The sequence below is a fragment of the Pteropus alecto genome, unplaced genomic scaffold (genome assembly GCF_000325575.1).
Source record: "Pteropus alecto unplaced genomic scaffold, ASM32557v1 scaffold88, whole genome shotgun sequence".
NCBI lineage: Eukaryota > Metazoa > Chordata > Mammalia > Chiroptera > Pteropodidae > Pteropus > Pteropus alecto.
The window spans coordinates 238718-259641 of NW_006494611.1; the positions used below are offsets into that span (position 1 = coordinate 238718).

The 20924-nt window shown below is 33.6% G+C and overlaps 1 pseudogene; it reads left to right on the forward strand.

Annotated features, from left to right (window-relative positions):
• Positions 1-1590: 1590 nt before the first annotated feature.
• Positions 1591-1709, forward strand: LOC112474227 (annotated as a pseudogene).
• The last annotated feature ends 19215 nt before the right edge of the window (positions 1710-20924 follow it).

A 20924-nucleotide genomic window follows, 5' to 3' on the forward strand; every position in this document is an offset into this window, starting at 1 on the left:
AAGACAGAAACAAGGGAAATAGAAAAATGTGAAGCCTCTGCTAACTATAGCTGTGGTAGATACTAAACACAGCCCAAACAAAGCAAATAAAGAAGTATTAGATTATAAGCCAAATTATAACATAAATATCCCTGAGTCCAGACTAATATAAATAAATGATTGAATAAATAAATAAATGGGAAGAATAGACAAATCTCCAATACAGAAGAATTGTAAATAGCTTATATGGATAATCCATCCTCGAAGAGGAAGACCATAACTTCCTACTCTTTAAGTGTGGCTCGTGTATAGTGTATATCATATAAGAACACTTATAGCTTAATAATAAGAACTTAAAAATAATAAAAACCCATAACTTCAGTCTAATCATGTGAAAAACATGGACAAATCCCAATCGTGGGATCTTTTACACTATATCTGACCGATACTCCTCAAAACTGTCAAGGTCATCAGCCAAACAGAGCCTGAGACATAAGAACTAAATGTAACGCGGTATTATGGGTGGTATCCTGGAACTGGGAAAAGACATTAGGTAAAAATCAAGGAACTATGAATAAAGTATGGACTTTAGTTAATAATAATGTATTTGTTCATTAACCGCAACAAATGTACCATACTATTTCAAGATGTAATTAACAAAGGAAACCAGGTGTGAACTGTATTGCAAATTCTTTGTGCTATCTTTACAATTTTTCTGTATAGCTAAAACTATTCTAAAACAAAAAAGGTTTTTTTAAAAAAGTTGATACGGAAAAAAAGATATGAAAATAACCAGGAAACCCTTTTAAAAAAAATCTATGATGGGTACTAGCCTTACCTGACATTAAAACATACCACAGAGCAGCAGTCTCCAACCTCTTTGGCACCAGAGACCATTGCTCCTATGAGGATCTAATGCCTGATGATCTGAGGTAGAGCTGAGGCCATGTTGCTAGCGCTGGGGAGTGGTTGCAAATACAGATGAAGCTTCACTTGCTTGCCCACCGCTCACTTCCTGCTATGCGGCCCGGTTCCTAACAGGCCACAGACCTGTACCGGTTCACGGCCTGGGAATTGGGGACTTCTCCTATAGAGCCTCTCCTATAATTAAAACAGTGTGGTACTGGTGTAAAGTTGATTAACAGACCAATAAAATTAAATAATGAGCTTAGAAATAAGTCCAAGTACATGTAAAAATTTAGTATATGATAAAAGTGTCATCTTAAATCACTTAAGGAAAAATTTAATAAATATTGCTGGGTCAACTGGGTAACCATTTTGAAAAAAGTAAAATTACATGCAGACTTTGCACCATATACAAGTATAACTTCACAGATAAATAATTTTAATAGAATCATACAGGATTAGAAGAAAGCATGAGTGAATGCTTCTTCAAATCTCATTGAGAGAGTCCTCACAATTATGATTGAAAATCCAGTGGCAATTTAAAAAATTGATAAATTTCAGTACAATTTTTAAAATAAGCTTTTATCATGGCAAGAGACACATTAACATCAAAAGATGGCTGCCAAATGGGGAGTAAATACTTGCAACATTATTGCAACAGAGATATCCCTAATGTAAAAAAAAAACTTTTAGAAATTCAGAGATGTCTATGGCCATGCCACTCTGAATGTGCTCGATCTCATCTGATCTCGGAAGCTAAGCAGGGTCAGGCCTGGTTAGTACTTGGGTGGGAGACCACCTAGGAAGACCAGGTGCTATAGGTGGTAAAAAAAAAAAAAATTGAGAGAAAGATTCTGTTTATATAAGAACACATAAATCTCAGTAATAAGAACTCAGATAACCTAATTTTAAAAAGCTTTTGAACAACACTTCACCAAAAAGAATATACCAAAGGCAAATAAGCACATGACAAGACGGTTGACATCATTACTCATTAGGGAAATGCAAATTAAAACCACAATGAGATACTATTACACATGGACTAGAATGGCTGATATTCATAAGACTGATAATTTAAATTTATGGCAAGAATGTGGAGCAAATGGAAATCTCAAACGTTACTGGTGGAAATACGAAATGTTATAAACCATTTGGAATATACCTTAGCAGTGCCTATAAAGTTAAACACACTTACTGTGATATAGCAATCTCATTTCTAAGTATGTACCCAAGATAAATGAAAAAAATATGGCCACACAAAGACCTGTGTGAAAATGTTTATAACAATTTTTTTCATAATAGCCCAAAACTAGAAACAATAAAATGTCTATCAACTGGTAAATAGATAAACAAATTGTGGTACATCCATAAAATGGAATACTACTCACCAGTAAAAAGGAGAAACCATGAATACATGTAACACATATAAATTTCGAAGCATTATATTGACTGAAAGAAGCCAAGCACAAAAGGCTATATACTCTATGATTCCAACTACATGAAATTCTGGAAAAGACAACAGCACAAGTGAGAAATCAGATCCATGGAGGTTGGGAGTAAGGAGAAGGAATTGTGCAAAGAGTCATGTGGAAATTTTTAAGGATAAAATTTGTTAAAAATAGGAAAAGAGAAAGGCTAGAATAACCACTGTGGTCTTGAAATGGAATTGGAGTATAAACTCATGGTTTTTAATATGTAGATAGATATAGGTGAATGTGTGTGTTTGTGTGTGTATATGCTTGTGTATGTATATGTACACATAATTCCTAGGTTTACCTGCTGAAAAGGTCCAGAGGCCATGACATCCGGGCACCAATGGGCATTGTCAGCATGGAAGGAAGGACTCAAAAAATGATGAGGACATGTCAAAAGGACAGGAGTATCAACTGGAAGGGATTCTCAATGGCCAAATCTGTGAAAATTTGAGTAATAAAATAGTGACAATAATGGATTAGAACACACCAGGTAAAATAATTATCCATGAGTCTATGCTGATATAAATAATTAAATTAATTAATAAATGGGGAGAAAGAAAAGCTGCTTCTTGCAGTAGAATTCCATCCAATAAATGCTAAAGGAAAATAGAAATCGAAAATTACCACTTTGCAAATAACAATAGTAATAACCGTTTTAGTCATGAATATCAATGGATGCTAAAATTCATGAGAAAAATTATGATAAAAAACAGCTGATTTATGTAATCTCAAACTATCTCCACAGAAGAAATTTATTAATTACAAAGGGAAATCTGACATTTACCACAGAGAAAACCTGGCAGACATCACTTTGACAAAGAGATCTAGCCAGTGGGACAAAATGATATTAGTGTCTCCTGATAGGATACACTAAAATGGGCCAATGCCACTTTTGTAATATTCTTATAAAAAATGCATAAACTGAATTTAATAGTGAGGAAATACCAGACAAAACAAAGTTGAAGGACTTTCTACAAAATGACCAGCCTGTTTTCTTAAAAGCATCTAGGACATAAAAGACTAAGAATAATGAACTGCTCCAGATTAAAGGATATGAAAGACACATAATAACTGAATGCAACATGTGATCCTGTAGCAAAAAGAGGACATTGGTGAAACAATTGGTAAAATTTGGTAAGGTCTTTAGGTTAAGTAATGGCATATATCAATGTTAATGTTTTGAATCTGAAAACTGTACAGTGGTTATCGTTGAGAAATAATTCTCCATGTCTTTTGAACAGGCACTAACTGCCTTTGTTTTGAATTAACTTTTCAGGAGTATTTATATAGCAAACAGGCTTGGAAAAGAGATAGTATCTACCTTCGGAGCAAAGGGCAGGTATACTTATTGTCCGTTATTAAAGAGTTAATATCCTTAAACTCAGGATTCCTTCCCTGAAATACAACCCACTGCATTTGTGGGCATCTATCTAGCCCTCTTTTCATGGCCCTGTGGAAAATAGAGCACAGGAAACCTATACAAATATTGATACTCTGGCTATTGCTATTACTGTAATAAACTGTCCTTAATTACTGACTCAAGAGTCTCATGTCTTTCATCAGCATAAAACCGTGGCAGGCTTAAGGAACTTCGGGTAGCCTCTGAAAATTAAGAGCTCAGACAGTGCAGGCTCTTAACAAGCAAGAGAATGGTGACCTCAAGCCAGCAACTGTAAGGGACCAAATTCTGTCAACAAGTTAGCTTGGAAGAGAACCCTGAGCTCCAGAAAGGGACACAGCCCAGCTAACACCGCAATTATAGCCCTGTAAGAAACTGAGCAAAGCACCTGGCTAAGCCACATCCAGAATTCTGACTCACAGAAATTGAGATAAAAAATGGGTTTTTTTTAAATGCCACTAAATCTGTAGTTATTTGTTATGCAGCAATAGAAAATTAATACACCATGAAACTGAGCTCACTGTGATATCAATATCCTTAAGAACCTAACAGCGTAATGTTTAAGAAGGAACACTTCTGCACATCAGCAGTTAAAGAGCCTCAGTCTCCTACAATGTGTTAGAGGCAAAATTAAGTCTTTGAAATTATATAGGGTTATATGCTTTCCATAATAAGCAATTCTCAATAATTACACCTTCTCATCCACTACTCCACAGGAAAAGAACAATGACTTTCTTTTTGTTTATTTGTATGAGCATGTATTACTTAACTTTTTGGTTATTGGAATGAAAATTACATTAGAAAAAGAAACAAGGACCAATTCTATTGAGATGCTGCTTTGATAGCCCACTTCAGTCTAAATCAAGCCTCAGATGGCTTCCACTTTTTATGGGAAAGTGGCATTTTTCATGGGAAGAAAAAAAGTTGCTCTGAAACAAAATGGGAGAAAAAGCAGCAGGAGAATTAAGAGGGTTTTTTTGGCAAGGGGAGGCAGGGATGGTACAGTAAAGAGGAGGCACCTGATCACTAGAGGCTGGGAGGAGATTCCTGGGAGAAGAGATGGTTCATAAGGTTTTTCTGGAGAAATTCTGAGTTTTAGTGTCTGAGATCTTTTGTGCCCCCACAAACGGTCATTAAAAAAGTCAAATATTTTGTTAAGCTTGGCTCAATTAGACTTTTTATGAATACATCAAGGTTGGGCCCTGGCTAAGAAAAAGTCAGTCTATGCAGAACAGTCAATCAACATCTGGCTTTTGTTTCAAAGTTTCAAACTAAGATCTTGCAGTACACAGCGCTGAAGTCAGCCTGAGTTTTTACTAAGCATAACTCTAAAGATGATGACAATTTGGAAAAACCATAGCTCTTTATCTTCTTTTATATCAGCTTTATTTTATCAGAGAAATACAAGTAGAGAAGTTTTTCTCAATCTAGGCAACGCTTGTAGTTTTCTAATGTCTATTATGATGATAAAAATGAAGAATTAGAAGTAGGGGAAATTGCAAACAGTGGCACTACAGCAACTAAGTAAACTAAGACGAAGTTTACATTAACAAATTTTATTTTAAATTTTAGTTGAGTTCTTTCTTTTTTTTCCCCCATTCACTTCCTTTTCGGAAAACAAGTCCTTTCTGTATCTGCTTAACACCAAGTCTTGAACACATAACTACTTTCTCCTGTTTTACCAAAATAATGATAGTCTCTTTAATTCTCAAGTTTTTTATCTTTGCTTCATTTGTATAAATACATACATATATACATACACAGATACATACATAAAAACCTATAATGTGTAACTTTAATGAGTAAACTTGTAATTACTGTTTAAACAAATTCTACTTTTAATATTCCAAAATAAGCATTTTTTATTAAATTGAGTTTTATACAAAACAGCATTATGTTGCAAAGTCCATGTGTATTTTCTTTTGAAGCATTATTGCCTAATTTCAATTATATCTATTCCTTCTCCCTTTTCTTTTGGTGGAGAGGAAATCCTTTTTTCTGTAACTTCAAATTGTTCAAAAAATCCTCACCTGCCTTACCTTTTTCTCTCCAAATACCCACACAGTCAGTCTTCTTGAAGTACGCCCAGAAAGTCAGGACATGGTATCAGGCTGAGAACTAAGGGAAAAAAATGTAAAATCCCAACTACACGGCACCCTAGGAGTAGTATAGGTACCATCACTGCCTATCAAGGTCCAGGTTTCTTTTTTTAAATTTAGATTTCTACAACGGTTATAAACTGTCATAGCTGATTATACCAAAAAGCCATCTGAATTTAAAATGGAGTTTCAGATTATAAAATTAAGACTTTCATTGAAGAGTAGTTATAAATATTTAAGTTTAAGAGACCTTCATTTAAGTGTAGTTGTAAAGACCTTGGTTTATAGAGGAAACACAAAAAATATAGAGTGGCCAATGAACTTCACCAGGATTCACACTTAAGGCTTTGCGCTCTATAAATTTTAAAGTTTGAACTGTTGTTTTGAACATTTACTAGTGCCCTCTGGTGACAACATGGATAAGAATAAGTAGTGTGCTGCTATTCTTTTGAAAATAGAAATTGAGACTATATAGATAAGCATGTAACAACCTTCACTTTTTCTGCCCTGGTCCCACTGAATAATTCAATGTGATTTTTTTTTCAAGTTTTTCTCTTTCTAATCATTCTGAATATTGAACTATCAGCTTCGAAACAGTGCAATAATACCGTGAATATCACCCTCTATGTCTTCTACCTTCAGATGTTGTTTCTTTTTCATTCTATTGTTACTTTCCCATTTTATTCACGAGGAGGGGAAAAGACAGAGGGCATAGTTGTTGCTTATTTACACCCCTGCTGTCTTTTATACTGCAGACCACCCAACTGATCCCAGGCTGCCTTCATCTGAATCAACAGTGTCTCTCTGCAATGCACCCTTGGTCCATGCTCTATAGTCCCATCTGAGTTTTGTCTAACAACAACTAAAACAACAACAACAACAAAAGAACAACAACAACAACAAGAAAATGCCTTAGGTTCACCACACAAGAGCAGTGACGATCAATCTGAGGGAAACGCTATAAAGGATTTTCATTTATTTGTAGCTCTCTAATAAGAATTTTTGTTTTAGGATCTAAAGACCCCAGTAAGTGGTTAAAAAGCCAATAAAGGTTTGAAAAAAAATACTACTTGTAATTTGGTGGAAAACAATAATTTTATCCACCTATGTTAATGAGGAACAAATAAATCAGACAGTAGCCTGGAATCTTGAGTAGAGGGAAAATTGAAGAACTGTGATGGCCACACATGAGCTAAGCCTCTCCTGAAATGGAATTGGTATCCATTTTTTCACTCTGGCCAAAACCAGTAGTATTCCGAAACAATATTTCCTTAGAGTAGATTAAGAGACAATAGGGATGTGAGAGAATACTAGGAACATAAAATAGTTCTTTTATTTTTTATATTATTTTAGTTTTATATTCGTCTAAAACTTGCCATGGACTTCATTATACTCAGAAGATTAATGTGAAGTTTCTCATTGGGTTTTCATAGAACATTAGTCCCAAGAAATGCTCCATGAAATAAAGATTCTTCAGCCATATAAACTTGGGAAATAGTGCAATTTTATCTCTGTTCTGGAGAGTCACAATGCACAATAGCAACTTAAATGTTCAGAGTTGTCATGTAGAAAATAGTTTAATTTTTGTAATTCAACCACTAAACATTGTTTTTTCACATCTTAGCATCAGGCTGCTGTTCAAAGAGCATACTTTAGCCTATTGACTTAGAGGCTCATAGGCTGGTGGGTTTTATCATTTACTATTTCAGTAAAATAAGTTATTTCTCTTTAAATGTATGTGTGTGTGTTTGTAAATTAATAAAAATAAATCTAGACCAGTAGTTCCAAGCATAGGCAATTTGTCTCCCTGAGGACATTTGGCAATGTTTGAAGATATTTTTGGTTGCTACAACTTGGGGATGCTGTTAGCATTATTTCTGGAAGAGTCCAGGAATAATGTTATATATCCCACAATGGAAAGGACAGCCCCACACAACAAAAAACTATCACATGCCAAAAAATGTCAAGATTGTGAAATGCTGATCTAGATTATGGTTCACTCTGAGACATGGGATTGGAGGTGAGGGTGAAAAGAGAGCCTTTATTTTCATTTTGTACAAGCGTACTTCAGTTACACTTGTAATTAAAATATAATTAAGCAAAGTAATATATATACATTATAGAAAAGTTTTAAAATACTCCAAATATAAATTTTAAATTACCTAGACATAACCATTGTTAAAATGCTGGTTGATGAAATTAGAAATACTGTAGTATGAAAGTGCAACTCTATCCTCACATTTCACCCTAGATTTCTAGAAATAGAGAAATAATATTAAATCCATAACAGACTAGGATAACAATAAATGATGGGTATGTTGCTCTAGAAAGCATATAAAATCTCTGAAATATGGAAAGCAGAGGAGGTTCCTGCAGGAGAAATCACAGCCTAAAATGAATAAGAAATGTGCAGAAACAGCTCTAGAGGTTACTTCTGGACAGAGGTAGCAGACATGATGAGCTGGGGGAAGTCTGGGGAAAACTGGATGATTATTTGGGAATCCACAGAAAGAGCAGCCAGGTAGGTCTAATGTTTACTACTTATTACCTTGTCCCTATTTATCCACTGCAGAGCAATAGAGAGCTCCCATTCAAGACAAGAGCAGCAAGTGTGGAGTCCTTAGCCGAGAGAGCAGGTTAAGGCCCAGTGTCAATGCAACTCTTTGAAGGCTTTCATACTTAGAATGTTCCACTCCATCTAAACTATGCCACCTCTCCCCAACAATCACTAGAGTCTGGATAGAGTTAGAAAGAGAAATGCATAGCATTCGCAGATAGAACAAGAGAGAATTTAAAATAAGATTAAAAAAAAAGAAATACATCAAGTATTTGAGAAAAACAAATTCTAAGCCTCACGATGACAAAAGCAAAAGCAAATGTGCTCTGGAGGGATATATGTCTTCACCCCGGGCAAGTGATGGAGTCTTCAATTTGATGAAATCAGTAGCTTTAGATTTAATGTAATAATATAGCCATAATAGTTGCTGTCAAGACATTTTAGGAATACCACTTTACCTTGCTTACAATTTTTCCAAATATATACAAACTGACATATAATAAAATCTATGTTTAAATGAACCACAAAAGGTATTTCAATAAATTTTTTTTTAATCTAAGTGAAAAAAGTATTGTATCATAGTTTCATTGGGCAGCATTTTCATTCTTTCACAGTGATTTATAAAATAATGGCATCTTAGATTCTATAACATATGATAAATGCAAAATTCTTAAACTAAATATTAGAAACTAAATCTACCAATATATTAAAAAGATAATTTATTATGCCTAAGTTGAGTTTATCCAAAAATTCAAGATCATTTCAATTTAAGAAATCAATTAATGTAATTCACCATAGTATCAGATTAAAAGAGAAATGGTATAAGATCTTCTACCTAATGCAGAAAAATACTTTAGATAAAATTTAACATCCAAGCATGATAAAATTCATTGCAAATTAAGAATAGAAGAAAATTTATTTAACTAATGAAGGGTATTTACAAACAAACAAGCTACTGCAAACATGCATAATAGAAACTCTTGAAAGCTTTCCCTTTGAGATCAGGAACAAAACAAATATGCCTACTGTCACCACTTCAATTCAATAACATTGACGATTTATGTTCAGAAAATATAAGCAACTCCTAAAAATCAGTAAGAAAAATATATAACACAATTTTTTAAAATGGGAAAAAGTCTTCAACTTCACAAATTGGGAAATCCAAATGACCAATAAACATATAACAAAATATGAAATTTTATACACTGCTGATGGTATGTGAATTGTTTCTAAAACTTTGAAAAACCATTTTGCATTAAGAATAAAGATAAGATATACAAATTGTATGTTCTAGCTGTTTTTCTCTTAGATATATCTTTCAAAGAAATTTTTACTCATTTATCTTAAGTTCAAAAACAGGCAAAATTTGTCTTGAGTGTTTTAGATGATGTTATAGGTTGCATTGTGTCCCCCCAAGAGATATGTTGAAATCTTAACACTCAGTACCTGTGACCATATTTAGAAATGGGTCTTTGTAGATGTAATTAAGTTAAGATGAGATCATCAGGTTGGACTCTAATTCAATATAACTGGTTTCCTTATAAGGAGAGGAAAAGACAGGCACAGGGAAGACGGCCAGGTGAAGATAGAAGCAGATACTGGAGCTATGCTACCACAAACTAAGGAACACTGGGGCTACTAGAAGCCAGAAAAGACAAGGAAAGGTCCTCCCTTAGAGACTACAAGAAAGCATGGACTGGCTGATACCTTGATTTCAGACTTCTATTTTCCAGAAACGTGAGAGAATAAATTTCTGTTGTTTTCAGCCACCTAGTTTATGGTATTTTGTCATAGCCCTAGGAAACTAATACATATGGTAAAACTGTAAAAAGACAACAACAAAAAAAAGGCAAGAAATGTATTATCTCAAAAGGAAGGATGATGTTTACTTCTAGAATCTTTGACATGAAGTTTTGATAAGAATAGTGCTGGCACGAATCTTTTTTATCTGTTTACAGTTAAGATCTTTTTATTTGAAGTTTGTAAGAGACTATGATATCTCTAGGTGTGGATATCTTTTTATTTATTTTGCTTAAGATTCTCAGACTTTCTAAACTATTCTCAGCCATCGTCTCTTCTATTATTGCCTTTCCCTTCTCTCTATTCTCTCCTTGAGGGATTCTGCCTGGATAGAACACACACTAGCCTCGAAATAGTCTCTATTTTCTACATCATTGTCTTTCTGTGCTACATTCTGTGTAATTTCTTCATATTTCACCATTTTTCTACCATCATGGTAATTATTTGTTTAGGCAAGTATCATCAATGGATGCTAAATCTAAGAAGGAAAGTTTGAGCAGCAGTATATTTGCATCATCTCAAAGGGTCCCCCTTCAATACTATTTATTAATTGCAAGGAGGAAAGCATTAACTGTAGAGTAGATAAAATAGAAAACACCTTGATTGCATAATGAAAATCAACATCTCCAATGAGGGGCAGATAACATCATGTGCTTCCAGGTGTGATATCCTGAGAGTGACACATATCACATATGCAATGTTCTGGCCCAAAATAAATCTTAAGGAAACAGCTGGCCTGTCTCATGCAGGGCTCCAAAGCAAAATTAAAGCTTACAGAAAATGACTCAAGTGATTATTTTCTCAACTCTCCATTCTAGATACCTAGGAGAGAAATTAATTCTATATAATGGATGCCCCAGGGCTTAATTTTCTCAAGGAACCCCGGTTGAGAGGGGAATTGAGAAAACAAATCCAAATCTTTTGTAAATAACTAGTTAATGTTTTTTCAAAAATGTTAATGCCAAAAAAAAGGCTGAGAAACTTTTTCAGATTCAAGAATATACAACTAAAACAATATGTAATTCTGAATGGAAATCTCAACCAGAAAGGAAAAAATGCTATAAAAGACAATATTTGGACAATCGACAAAATTAGAATATCAACTGTAAATTTAAGTACTCTATCAATGTTAAATACCCTAGATTTGATAGCTGTACTGTTATCATAAACAGGATATCATTCGCAGTAAATATGCACTAAAGAAATCTGCTTTATTTTTAAAAATAAATACACTATTGATGTTCAACTTCCCTGGTTATCTTAGAAATGCAAATTTAAACAAGATACAACTTTACACCCATAAAAATGACAAATATTAACAATCAGATGATAATTAATGATGGTAAAGATTTGGGAAAATGGTAACCCACTTGTACTATTGGTGAAAGTTTAGACTAGCACAGAAATTCTGGAGAGCAAACTGGCAACATTTGGCAACTCACACTCAGATTCATTTTAAAACTTCAAATATATCAATAATCCCAATCACTATAAAAGGACTAAATTCTCCAGTTAAAAGACAAAAATTGTCAGACTAGATACAATACACAAAATCTATCCATATGCTGTTTAGAGAAGAGAGCCATGAGATAAGGAAGCAATGCTCATAGCTCACTGTTATTGGAAAAAAAATTAAGAAACAACTCAATGTCTATCAACAATTACATGAGAAATAAATTAAGATAAATTAATATCTGCAATACTTAGCACTGAAGTTGAACTAATTACAGCTACACAGACTGATATGTAAGAATTTCAAAAATATTTGAGGGAAGAAGCACATCAGAAGAATGCAAAAAGTAATATTTGATTTATATAAAGTTCAAAACCTAAACAATTTTTTTCTTATATATACATGTGTAATAAACCTCAAAAAAAGTGAGATAATGGTAAAGACAAAATCCAAGATAATTGTTAGCTCTGGAAAGAAGGAAAGGGCACGATTATGACTATATATAGGCAAATAAAAAAATTTCAATACATTTGAAAAGCAGACGGACAGCATACAGACTAAATTCATTTATCACAATGCAATAAAATTAGAAATTATCATAATAATAGCCAAATGTATATGTCTATTTGAAAATTATAAAATCCCATTTTAATAACTCTTGGATTAAAGAAGAGATCAAAGGAGCAATTAAAACTATTCTGATATGAACAGTAATAGCACCATATATCAAAATGCAACCCTTAAAAATGTCCCCGTCTTTACATAACTACATCAAAGTTTTTGAATGGTTTATCCATTAAATTGATAACCATCAAGTGACTAATAATCTCAATAAGTAGAAAATTTATCTTAGAATCAACACCATTCATTGCTTTTAAACACTATACTGCTGCCTTCTATATTTTCTTATTGTTCTTTGGTAATTTTATTTTATTTTTAATAATTGGTGAAAGATATAAGGGTGTTCATTGCACTGTTCATTAAAATATTGTGTAGATTTTAAATTCTTTAAAATAAAAAGTTAAAGAAAAAAGATAATGTTAAAGAAATTCATTAAATAAAATGTAAATGTGTATGGCCCTGTAGGTATGAACTGAAATTTCACTCAATTATAGACTAAAATATAATTTCTTTCAGAATTTTAAGGAAAAAAAAAATATATATATATATATCACCTTGGAGTAAAAAAGGCGTTCTTAATTAACTAATACAAGAATTGCAAAACCATAAAGGAAAATGTTGGTAATTACTGAAAACGTGATTACATCAATATGAAAATCTGTAGGATGAGAAACAACCTAAAAGGTCACAAATATCAACCAAAAACAGATACTTGGAAAACTTAACAGGAAATATGCAAGATCTATATGAGGAAAACTTTAAAATATCATCATGGAATATAACAAGAAGACTAAACAAATATGTTGGCATACCATGTTCTTACCTATGAGCACTAAACTTCAAAAAGATGGTTAATGCTCCCTCAAAACAATCTTTAAATAAATTGCAATCCCATTAAAAAGACCAACTGATGTTTTTTAACTAAATAAGCTCCAGTTCATTGAGAAAATAAGAAAGCAAGAACTGGTGGGGTTTTTTTTGTTTTTTTTTTGTTTTGAAAAATAAGCAAGACTGGTCCTACAAAATATTTACTGTAAGAATAACAATGCTATTGCAGTAGCATATGAATAGAAAAGCGGCTCAATAGAACAGGAAAGAACATCTAGAAATAGGACAGAAAGCATAAATAAATTAGTATGTGATTAAAGTGGCACTTAACTATACGTGATTTAAAATGAGCAAGTGAGTCACCTGAGTACTTATGTGAGGGCAGGGGGAAAAGTTGGAGAATAAAGTAAATTTTAATTTATTCCTCACATATTACTTTAAAATAGATTCCAGATGAATCAAAGGTTTAGATGTAAAAAATGAAGCCATGAACTATAAGAAACCATAGAAATATTTTTCCATAACTGTAGAGTAATGGAGGCCTTTTATATTTTACCCAGAAACCATCAAAAAAAAACTTTGAGTTCGACTACGTGAACATTTAGAAATTTATTTATAGGAAAAGAGAACACAAGTGAAGTTAAACTTAAAATGACAAACTGGAAAAAATTATTTGTAACTCATATCAATGGAAAGACAAATTCCAAAACATATATTTAGGTTCCATAAATCAGTAAGAAAAGGAACAAAAACACAATATGAAAAACAGGCAAAGGATATCATCGGTTTGGAGAAAAATGAATACAAATGGCTCTTAAACATAGGAAAAGATGCTCATTCTCTCGTTATAAGAGAAATGGAAATTAAAGCTACATTGAGATACAATATTTCATGTATTTGTATGACAATGGTTTAAAAAATTAACACATTACGGAAGATGCTATGCGGACAAGTTACTCTTAGCATGGCTAGAGGAATACAATATGGTATAGTCACTATGGAGGGCAATTTAACATCACTGTTGAAATTACTAATGTACATCTGTGTTTCTAGGAAAACATCCTAGAGATACATACTCCTAAATGTGTAAAAGGATATCTATAAAAGGTTGTTTATTGTACTACTTTTTTTTTTTGTAACAGCAAATTACATATTGAAGACATCCCAAACTTTTGGAATTCTGGTAGAGAAGGACTCTACTGAGTGAATACATGAATTGGGTGAGTGTACTTTGGCAGGAAACTAGAGAAGAAACTTTTTCAAAAGGATCAGAGTGATCAACAGTTTCAAATACTGATGAGAGGTCAAGTGAGATGAGAATAGAACACAGACAATAGATGTTGGGAAGATACATATCATAGGTCATCTTTAAAAATAATGGTGGTGAGGACTAAATACAATGGTGAGATGAAAAATCTTTATTGGGATAGATTAAGAAGAGAATGAGAGATGAGGAAGTGGAGGCAAGGGTAAAGATTATAGCTGGAAAGTTTGGGAATTTTTAAAGATTGGTGATGATATAAGAATGGAATAATCCTGTACAGAAATAATAATTTATACCACCTTCATAGCTACTTAGAAGATAAAAAATAAAGGTAAAAAGAAGGAAGGAAAGGAGGGAGGGAGACAAAAGAGTTAATGATAGTATCCCATTTAAATTAGAATCATTAATAGCCCCTTAAAGAAAGTTGAATCATGTTAAGATCCTTTAACTATTGTTGAACTTAGATCAGTTGGACTTTTTTTTTTTTCTGATGATCTCTTATAATCAAAGATTATGTTAGTAATGAGTATCATTAGAACTGTGTATATTTCTGATTAGGAAGTGTAGAAACCCTTGCCACATAAACTTCATTGTCATTTAGCTGATCTGGGGCCATTCCTCAGGTCTCTCATGGGATGTAGCTCCTGGTCCTCTAATTCACAGGCCTGTCACTATGCCAACGTGGCCTATCTGACACTGTTATTTTTTATCAGCAGTGAATGTAAAGGATACTTTTTTTAAGGTTTAGATATGGCCTGATTTGGCCTAACTTTTGTAACTTCCTTTTTTCATTGTTGTTGTTGTTTTTCTATTTACTGTATTGATTATTTAGATATTCAGTTATCATCCAAATAGTCACATACTTAGCTACTCCATGCTGAAAATAAGAATATCACAGCTTCAATGCTGGTGACATGCCTGCACTTCAGAAATTTATTATGGTTTGTTCAAACATGTCATCTAACGATAGGTGTGGTTTAAGTAATGTTGATGACAGCAGTAGCAAACTCAAGTCTTCTGACTATGCAAGAGTTTAGACCTTACTCTTTTTTTGTAGACTGCCTTATTTGCCTGAATGTTAATGCTATCACAATAATATTCCACATTAAGTTTTTGAGAATATGGAAAAGCTCTTATAAATTTTAAAAGATAATACTATTCATTCATTCTTATGGATTTACTCAGGGCTCATTTATGTAATGTCTGCTCAGCATAAGGGCTACAACAGTTCCTGCCCTCAGAAGCCTTATAACCCAATGGAGTAGAGAGACAATGAAACAATTTCTATAAAGTGAGACAGATGCTCTTTGAGGGGAAGTTCTGGGTGCAATAGGAGCATATCGCAGAATCATTAGAGGGCCTCTGCAGCGGGCCTTTTATGTATTAATATTGACGTCTCACATGATGTCATCATCAGTGGGGTTATGGGCAAAGGCTTCCTGAAAGCCAGATGCAGAGGAACTAAACTAGATAAGTCCTCAAAAGTTTATAATTTTATTGCCACTTGGATCTGAATGCATTTCACCCAAACTGTCTCTACATAAATGCAGAGAGGTGACAGATCATACATCTAGTTTATTTTTCCTGAACACCTGAGTATAAATATGTTTATTAGATCCTGTGCAGAAAGCACATTTTAATGAGAAGGAAAAGAAAGCATCCTCAGGCCCAGGCGCCCTGGGAGATACTGGCAAATAAGAGGAAAGGGAACAAAAAAGGGAAGGCAGAAGATACTCTAGACAATGCTACTTATTCACAACTAGGCCTGAAACAGATTATGGTTGTGTTGCTAGATTTACAAATACATAATGGAGTACCATTTATGCTAGTATGAGCTCTGAAAAAGTCCCCCACTATTCTGTTTCCAATTGATTTCTGTGTTCTCTGCATTGAGATCTGCTTTCTTTGCTTCACTTTTACTCTAGATGGCAGCAGTAGAACAAAATAGAGGAGAAATATCTATTTTTCAATGAAATTTCTTCTTTGTGTACTAGGTGAAAAAATGGCTCAGAATGTTATTTGAAATAAAATCTGCCCTTTAAATTTTTTCTTCAGTATAGAAATACATCAACAATATTTCAAGAATTAAAAGTCAAGGTATAGCTGTCTTCACGATTGTTCAACTTGTCAGGCCACTGATAATGTAATATTTATGGAGAGTTTTGCTTATAATAAAACTACCTCTGTGAAGACTCACTGCTTATATTCACAAGTTTATATTTGGAAGCTAAAACAAAAAAGTCGAATATCAACTATACTTTTAAAAATGATGGAGCTTCATCCAATAAAGGGCCAGATAATCAGATAGACAATAGAAACTCTCTTACTGAATGTATTAGAGAAATAAAACTTTACTATGTCTTTAATAAATTTATACTTTTAAAGTTATTTCAAATAAACATATACACATGGAACTGGTTTTTATATCTATTAAAATTATAAATAATTTATAAATATTTAAAAATAAGTAATTTTATTATAAAATGAAATTTTCCACTATCACTCTTTAAACTCAAGATTTATGATCCCAGATTATGGTTGGTAGATGGGACTACAAAAATACTATAAACATAAAATCAAAGAGACCTGAAGGGGAGCCAAAGATTAAAAGCAGGATAAAAGTTGTAATAATTTTCAAAAAGAGGCTTCCAGAAAACATAGTCTACTTAGATTGACATATTCTCACACAATTTTAGGCTGGATTAAAGGGAGGATCCCAAGAAGTTGGAAAATACATTTGTTGAGGATTTGTGCCTCATAGCTCCAAAGGATGCAACTCACATATCTGTGTTCATAGGAATATGTACTGATTGAGTTAATTTTCCTGAGGAAGGTGTTAAACTATCTTGGAGAAGGGTCATTTTTTTCTGATTCACATAAAAGTGGCAATTGGACTAACAGTGGCTCTGTTATCATGAGTCAGAGGCTTCATTAAATTAAAGCCCTAGCAAACTAACACTTTCTTTTTGGGTTAGCGTTATTGGCTTGATAAATCAGAATTAATTAATCAGAAACTTTAGATTACCATTGTTCAATCATTTTTTAACTGTATCGATGGAGTGGCCACACAGAATTGTGTCAAGGACCCAGGCTTTGGAGTAGAGGTTTTAGTTGGATTTGCAGCTCTGCCATTTATAGTCATAGGTCCTACTGGTGTTTAGGTGGATTGGAAAGTAGTCTAGCACAGTGTAATTGGAACGTTTATATTTTTTTATTCCTTTTGAGTTAATCATTACATTCAAAAAATCTAACATGAAATAAATCAAAAAAGTAGATAAAGTTTTATTCATCATTATGTGATTTACTATAGTGAACAAACTGAAACTGATGTACAACAGAGGAAAGGTTAAGTAAATTTTAAGATATGATGAGATTGAGTAATTGAATAAATATTTATCAAAGGTTTACTAATATACTGTGTATTCTGCTAGGCACTGCAGATTCGGCAGTAAGCATGATAGATATGGAAACTGACTTTCCTATAATAACTATTTAATGCCAAGTTTTAAATAAGCAAGAAAACCTTTATAATACTATAATACTTTACAATGCCAAAAAACCCTTATTATACTATTCATCGTATAATTTATATATTATCTATGTGGAGAAAAATATTAGGAAAAAACACATGAAAATGTTAATAATTGTTACCTCCAAGTAATGGTATACAATGATTTTTCAATAATTTCTGCATTTTCTATAATAAGTATATTACTGTCAATTTTTTTTTTAATTATGCAAAATGGCATTGTACCAAAGGTGGGCTACAATAAAAAGAGAATCATATCTAATAATGTAGTCAAAAGCCAGGATCACTTCATGGTAAGAAAAATCCCTAAGTATAAAAAGACATATTACACTGTTTACTTCTGTGTTTCGTTTTCCATCACAGTATCCTTTGCAAAGCCTGCTTCCTTCTCAGAGCTCTAAAGGTCTGTTCATAGGCACAAGAGTGCTGGCAGCACATTCCACCCTGGTGACACAAGGTGGTGCACGGCCATTTCCAAGTGCTTCCCTTTGACTTACAGAGGGGGAAAAAAAAACCACTGACATTTCATTTGATTTGGTGACCACTTAAAATGTTTTAATAGGCTTATGTATGCAGTGCTAACCTGAGAGATCTTTGAAGATATGATCGTCTGTAGAAACCAACTCTACTTCCCCACATTTATTTCATATGAAAAATATTGCGAGAGATAGAGGGGCCTGTTAAAGCACAATTAGTAGAACTGGAGACAGCCTAAATGGCCTAGAATAAGAGGTTGTTAAACAAATTATGGCACATCATAAATTAGAAAATAACCATTAAAAATGATATTGACGTGGAAGGACATTAAAAAGCAATTTTAAAAAGCAATTTATATAATAATATGTATAATATGGCTTAATTTTTCATTTAAATATATCGTATGCATAAATAGAAAAATCTTGAATGTCATTATCCTTTAAGAGGTGACAGGTGATTTTCGTATAGACTTCTTTCTGCATATCTACATTTTACAATTTTTGTCTACAACAAATAAAGATGTTTTCAAAACAGCAAGAATAAATGAGCTCTTTCAAATAAAAGTATATTCAGGTTCTTATGCCCTTTGTTAATTAAATATATGTAAATCAATACAAATTACGCAGAGATATGGTGAAGCTTGCTATATTGGCTGAAGACAGTTGTTCGGTATAACTGCTAATAGTACCCTCTTTCACTTTAAACGGTTTAAATAAGTCACTCTACAGATATATTTTAAATTTCTTCCCAGAAAGATAGCAAGGCTTGCAGTTTTTCCTCTTATGTTACAGAATGCTTCTAATCCAAAGGATCCTAATCCTTGTCTCTACCAATGTGCTAAAATGCAAGGCTGAGAATCCTTGGCCTGCATTAGGGTCAGTGTGGGGCCAGGGTACACACTCCAGGACCCATCTGGATTACGGTCAAGACAGAAAATCTTTATGAAACCCAGTTTGACCCCTTGACTGAAGTGCCTTTATGGCTGATTTATGCATAGAGCACCAGGAGCCCTCTGTGGGAGAGTGACATGACACCTTACATCACAACACCTTCTCGCATGTCTTTTGGGACAGAACCCTGGTGCTACTAGGATAGATAGTATTTTCCAAAGCATCGCTATATATACCTAAAACCAACAACCCTCCTGCCTTGCTGAAAATCCCACAGATTGGAAATAAAAAACACCACCTAAATGACAAGTAAAACTGAAAAATGTTCTAAATTAATTTAATAGCACCTTCTGGGACTTAGAGCATAGAGCCCAGCTGAACCCTACACAGGACCAGAGCCAAAACTGGAAATCACAGATAACTTTCTTTCTGTTTCCCTTTCTTTCTCCTCCTCTTCCTCTTCTCCTTTAATTTTGTGGGATTGCCTGTCTCTGCTTCTTTGTACAGAGAGTGTTAATTTTCTCACTCTGCAAAGTGCTTATTCTATTACTTTATACACACCAAAGATGGCCACCCTGAGTGTCCCTACATGTCCTCTCTGGTCTAGCAACAATTAGTTAGTATTAGCGCCTCTGAGTCTAAATTCCAAATTCCCAAGAGAAAGACTCTGATTTATATAAATGAATGGATTGGTTTATCCTGAGTCAGGTTTGCACTCTGGCTCAATCAATTGTGGGTGGAATAATGGTACTAAAATGGCCTAGCCACGTGAATTAGGGAAGAAGAATGTAGTCTGGGTAGTCACCCCCATGAGAATCTGCTAACTTTCTCTTCTTTGGAGAACTTGGAAAGTTTCTCCTCTTTGATAAAATACCCTGGCTAAATAGGCAGAAAAGGAGGAGCTCTTAGTGACTCAAATCCACACACCACAAGTATTGCCATAAAACTTCCAATGACACTTTCAACCATAGTTTTCACTCATAGCTGCTTCATCGTTTCTTAATTCTATTGGCAACTTTCAAGGGGACTTAGAACATAGTCCTTATCCACTTTCTTCCATACCTTAAATCCTATGATGAAGAAACATGAGAAGTCATAGGTCACCCATTTGAAGAGCGAAATCTTTATTCTTTTGCTTTTTCATCCATTCACTCATGTAGCAAACATTTAATGCATTGCTACCATATGTCAGGGCCTGTGCTCAGTGCTGTGGGAAGAGATAAGACACTGCCTTATTCACAGGCTTTCACAGTGTACTGAGAGAGTCAAAGAGATAAAAGAATAATTATGTTACAATGTGATATGACCTACAACAGAAGTATATACAAAGTGCACTGAGTGCAGAGCGAAAAAGTCTAAATCATCCATGGGGAAATCAAGAAGGGGATCAAAAAGATTATTTTCCATTTGGGTGCTAACAAAATAAGACTTTTCCTGATGGATATGAAGAGGAAAATTCCAAGCTTAAATAACAACAATAACAAATAGCTATCATGTACTTAGCATTTACTGGATATAGATATTCTACCACACGTCATGCATGGATTATCTTGTCAAATCTCGCAAACCAGCTAGTCTGCCTGTCACTCCACAACATATATATCTCAGGATCAGTCACTTAGAACACAAGATCTTCAAGAGGACAGA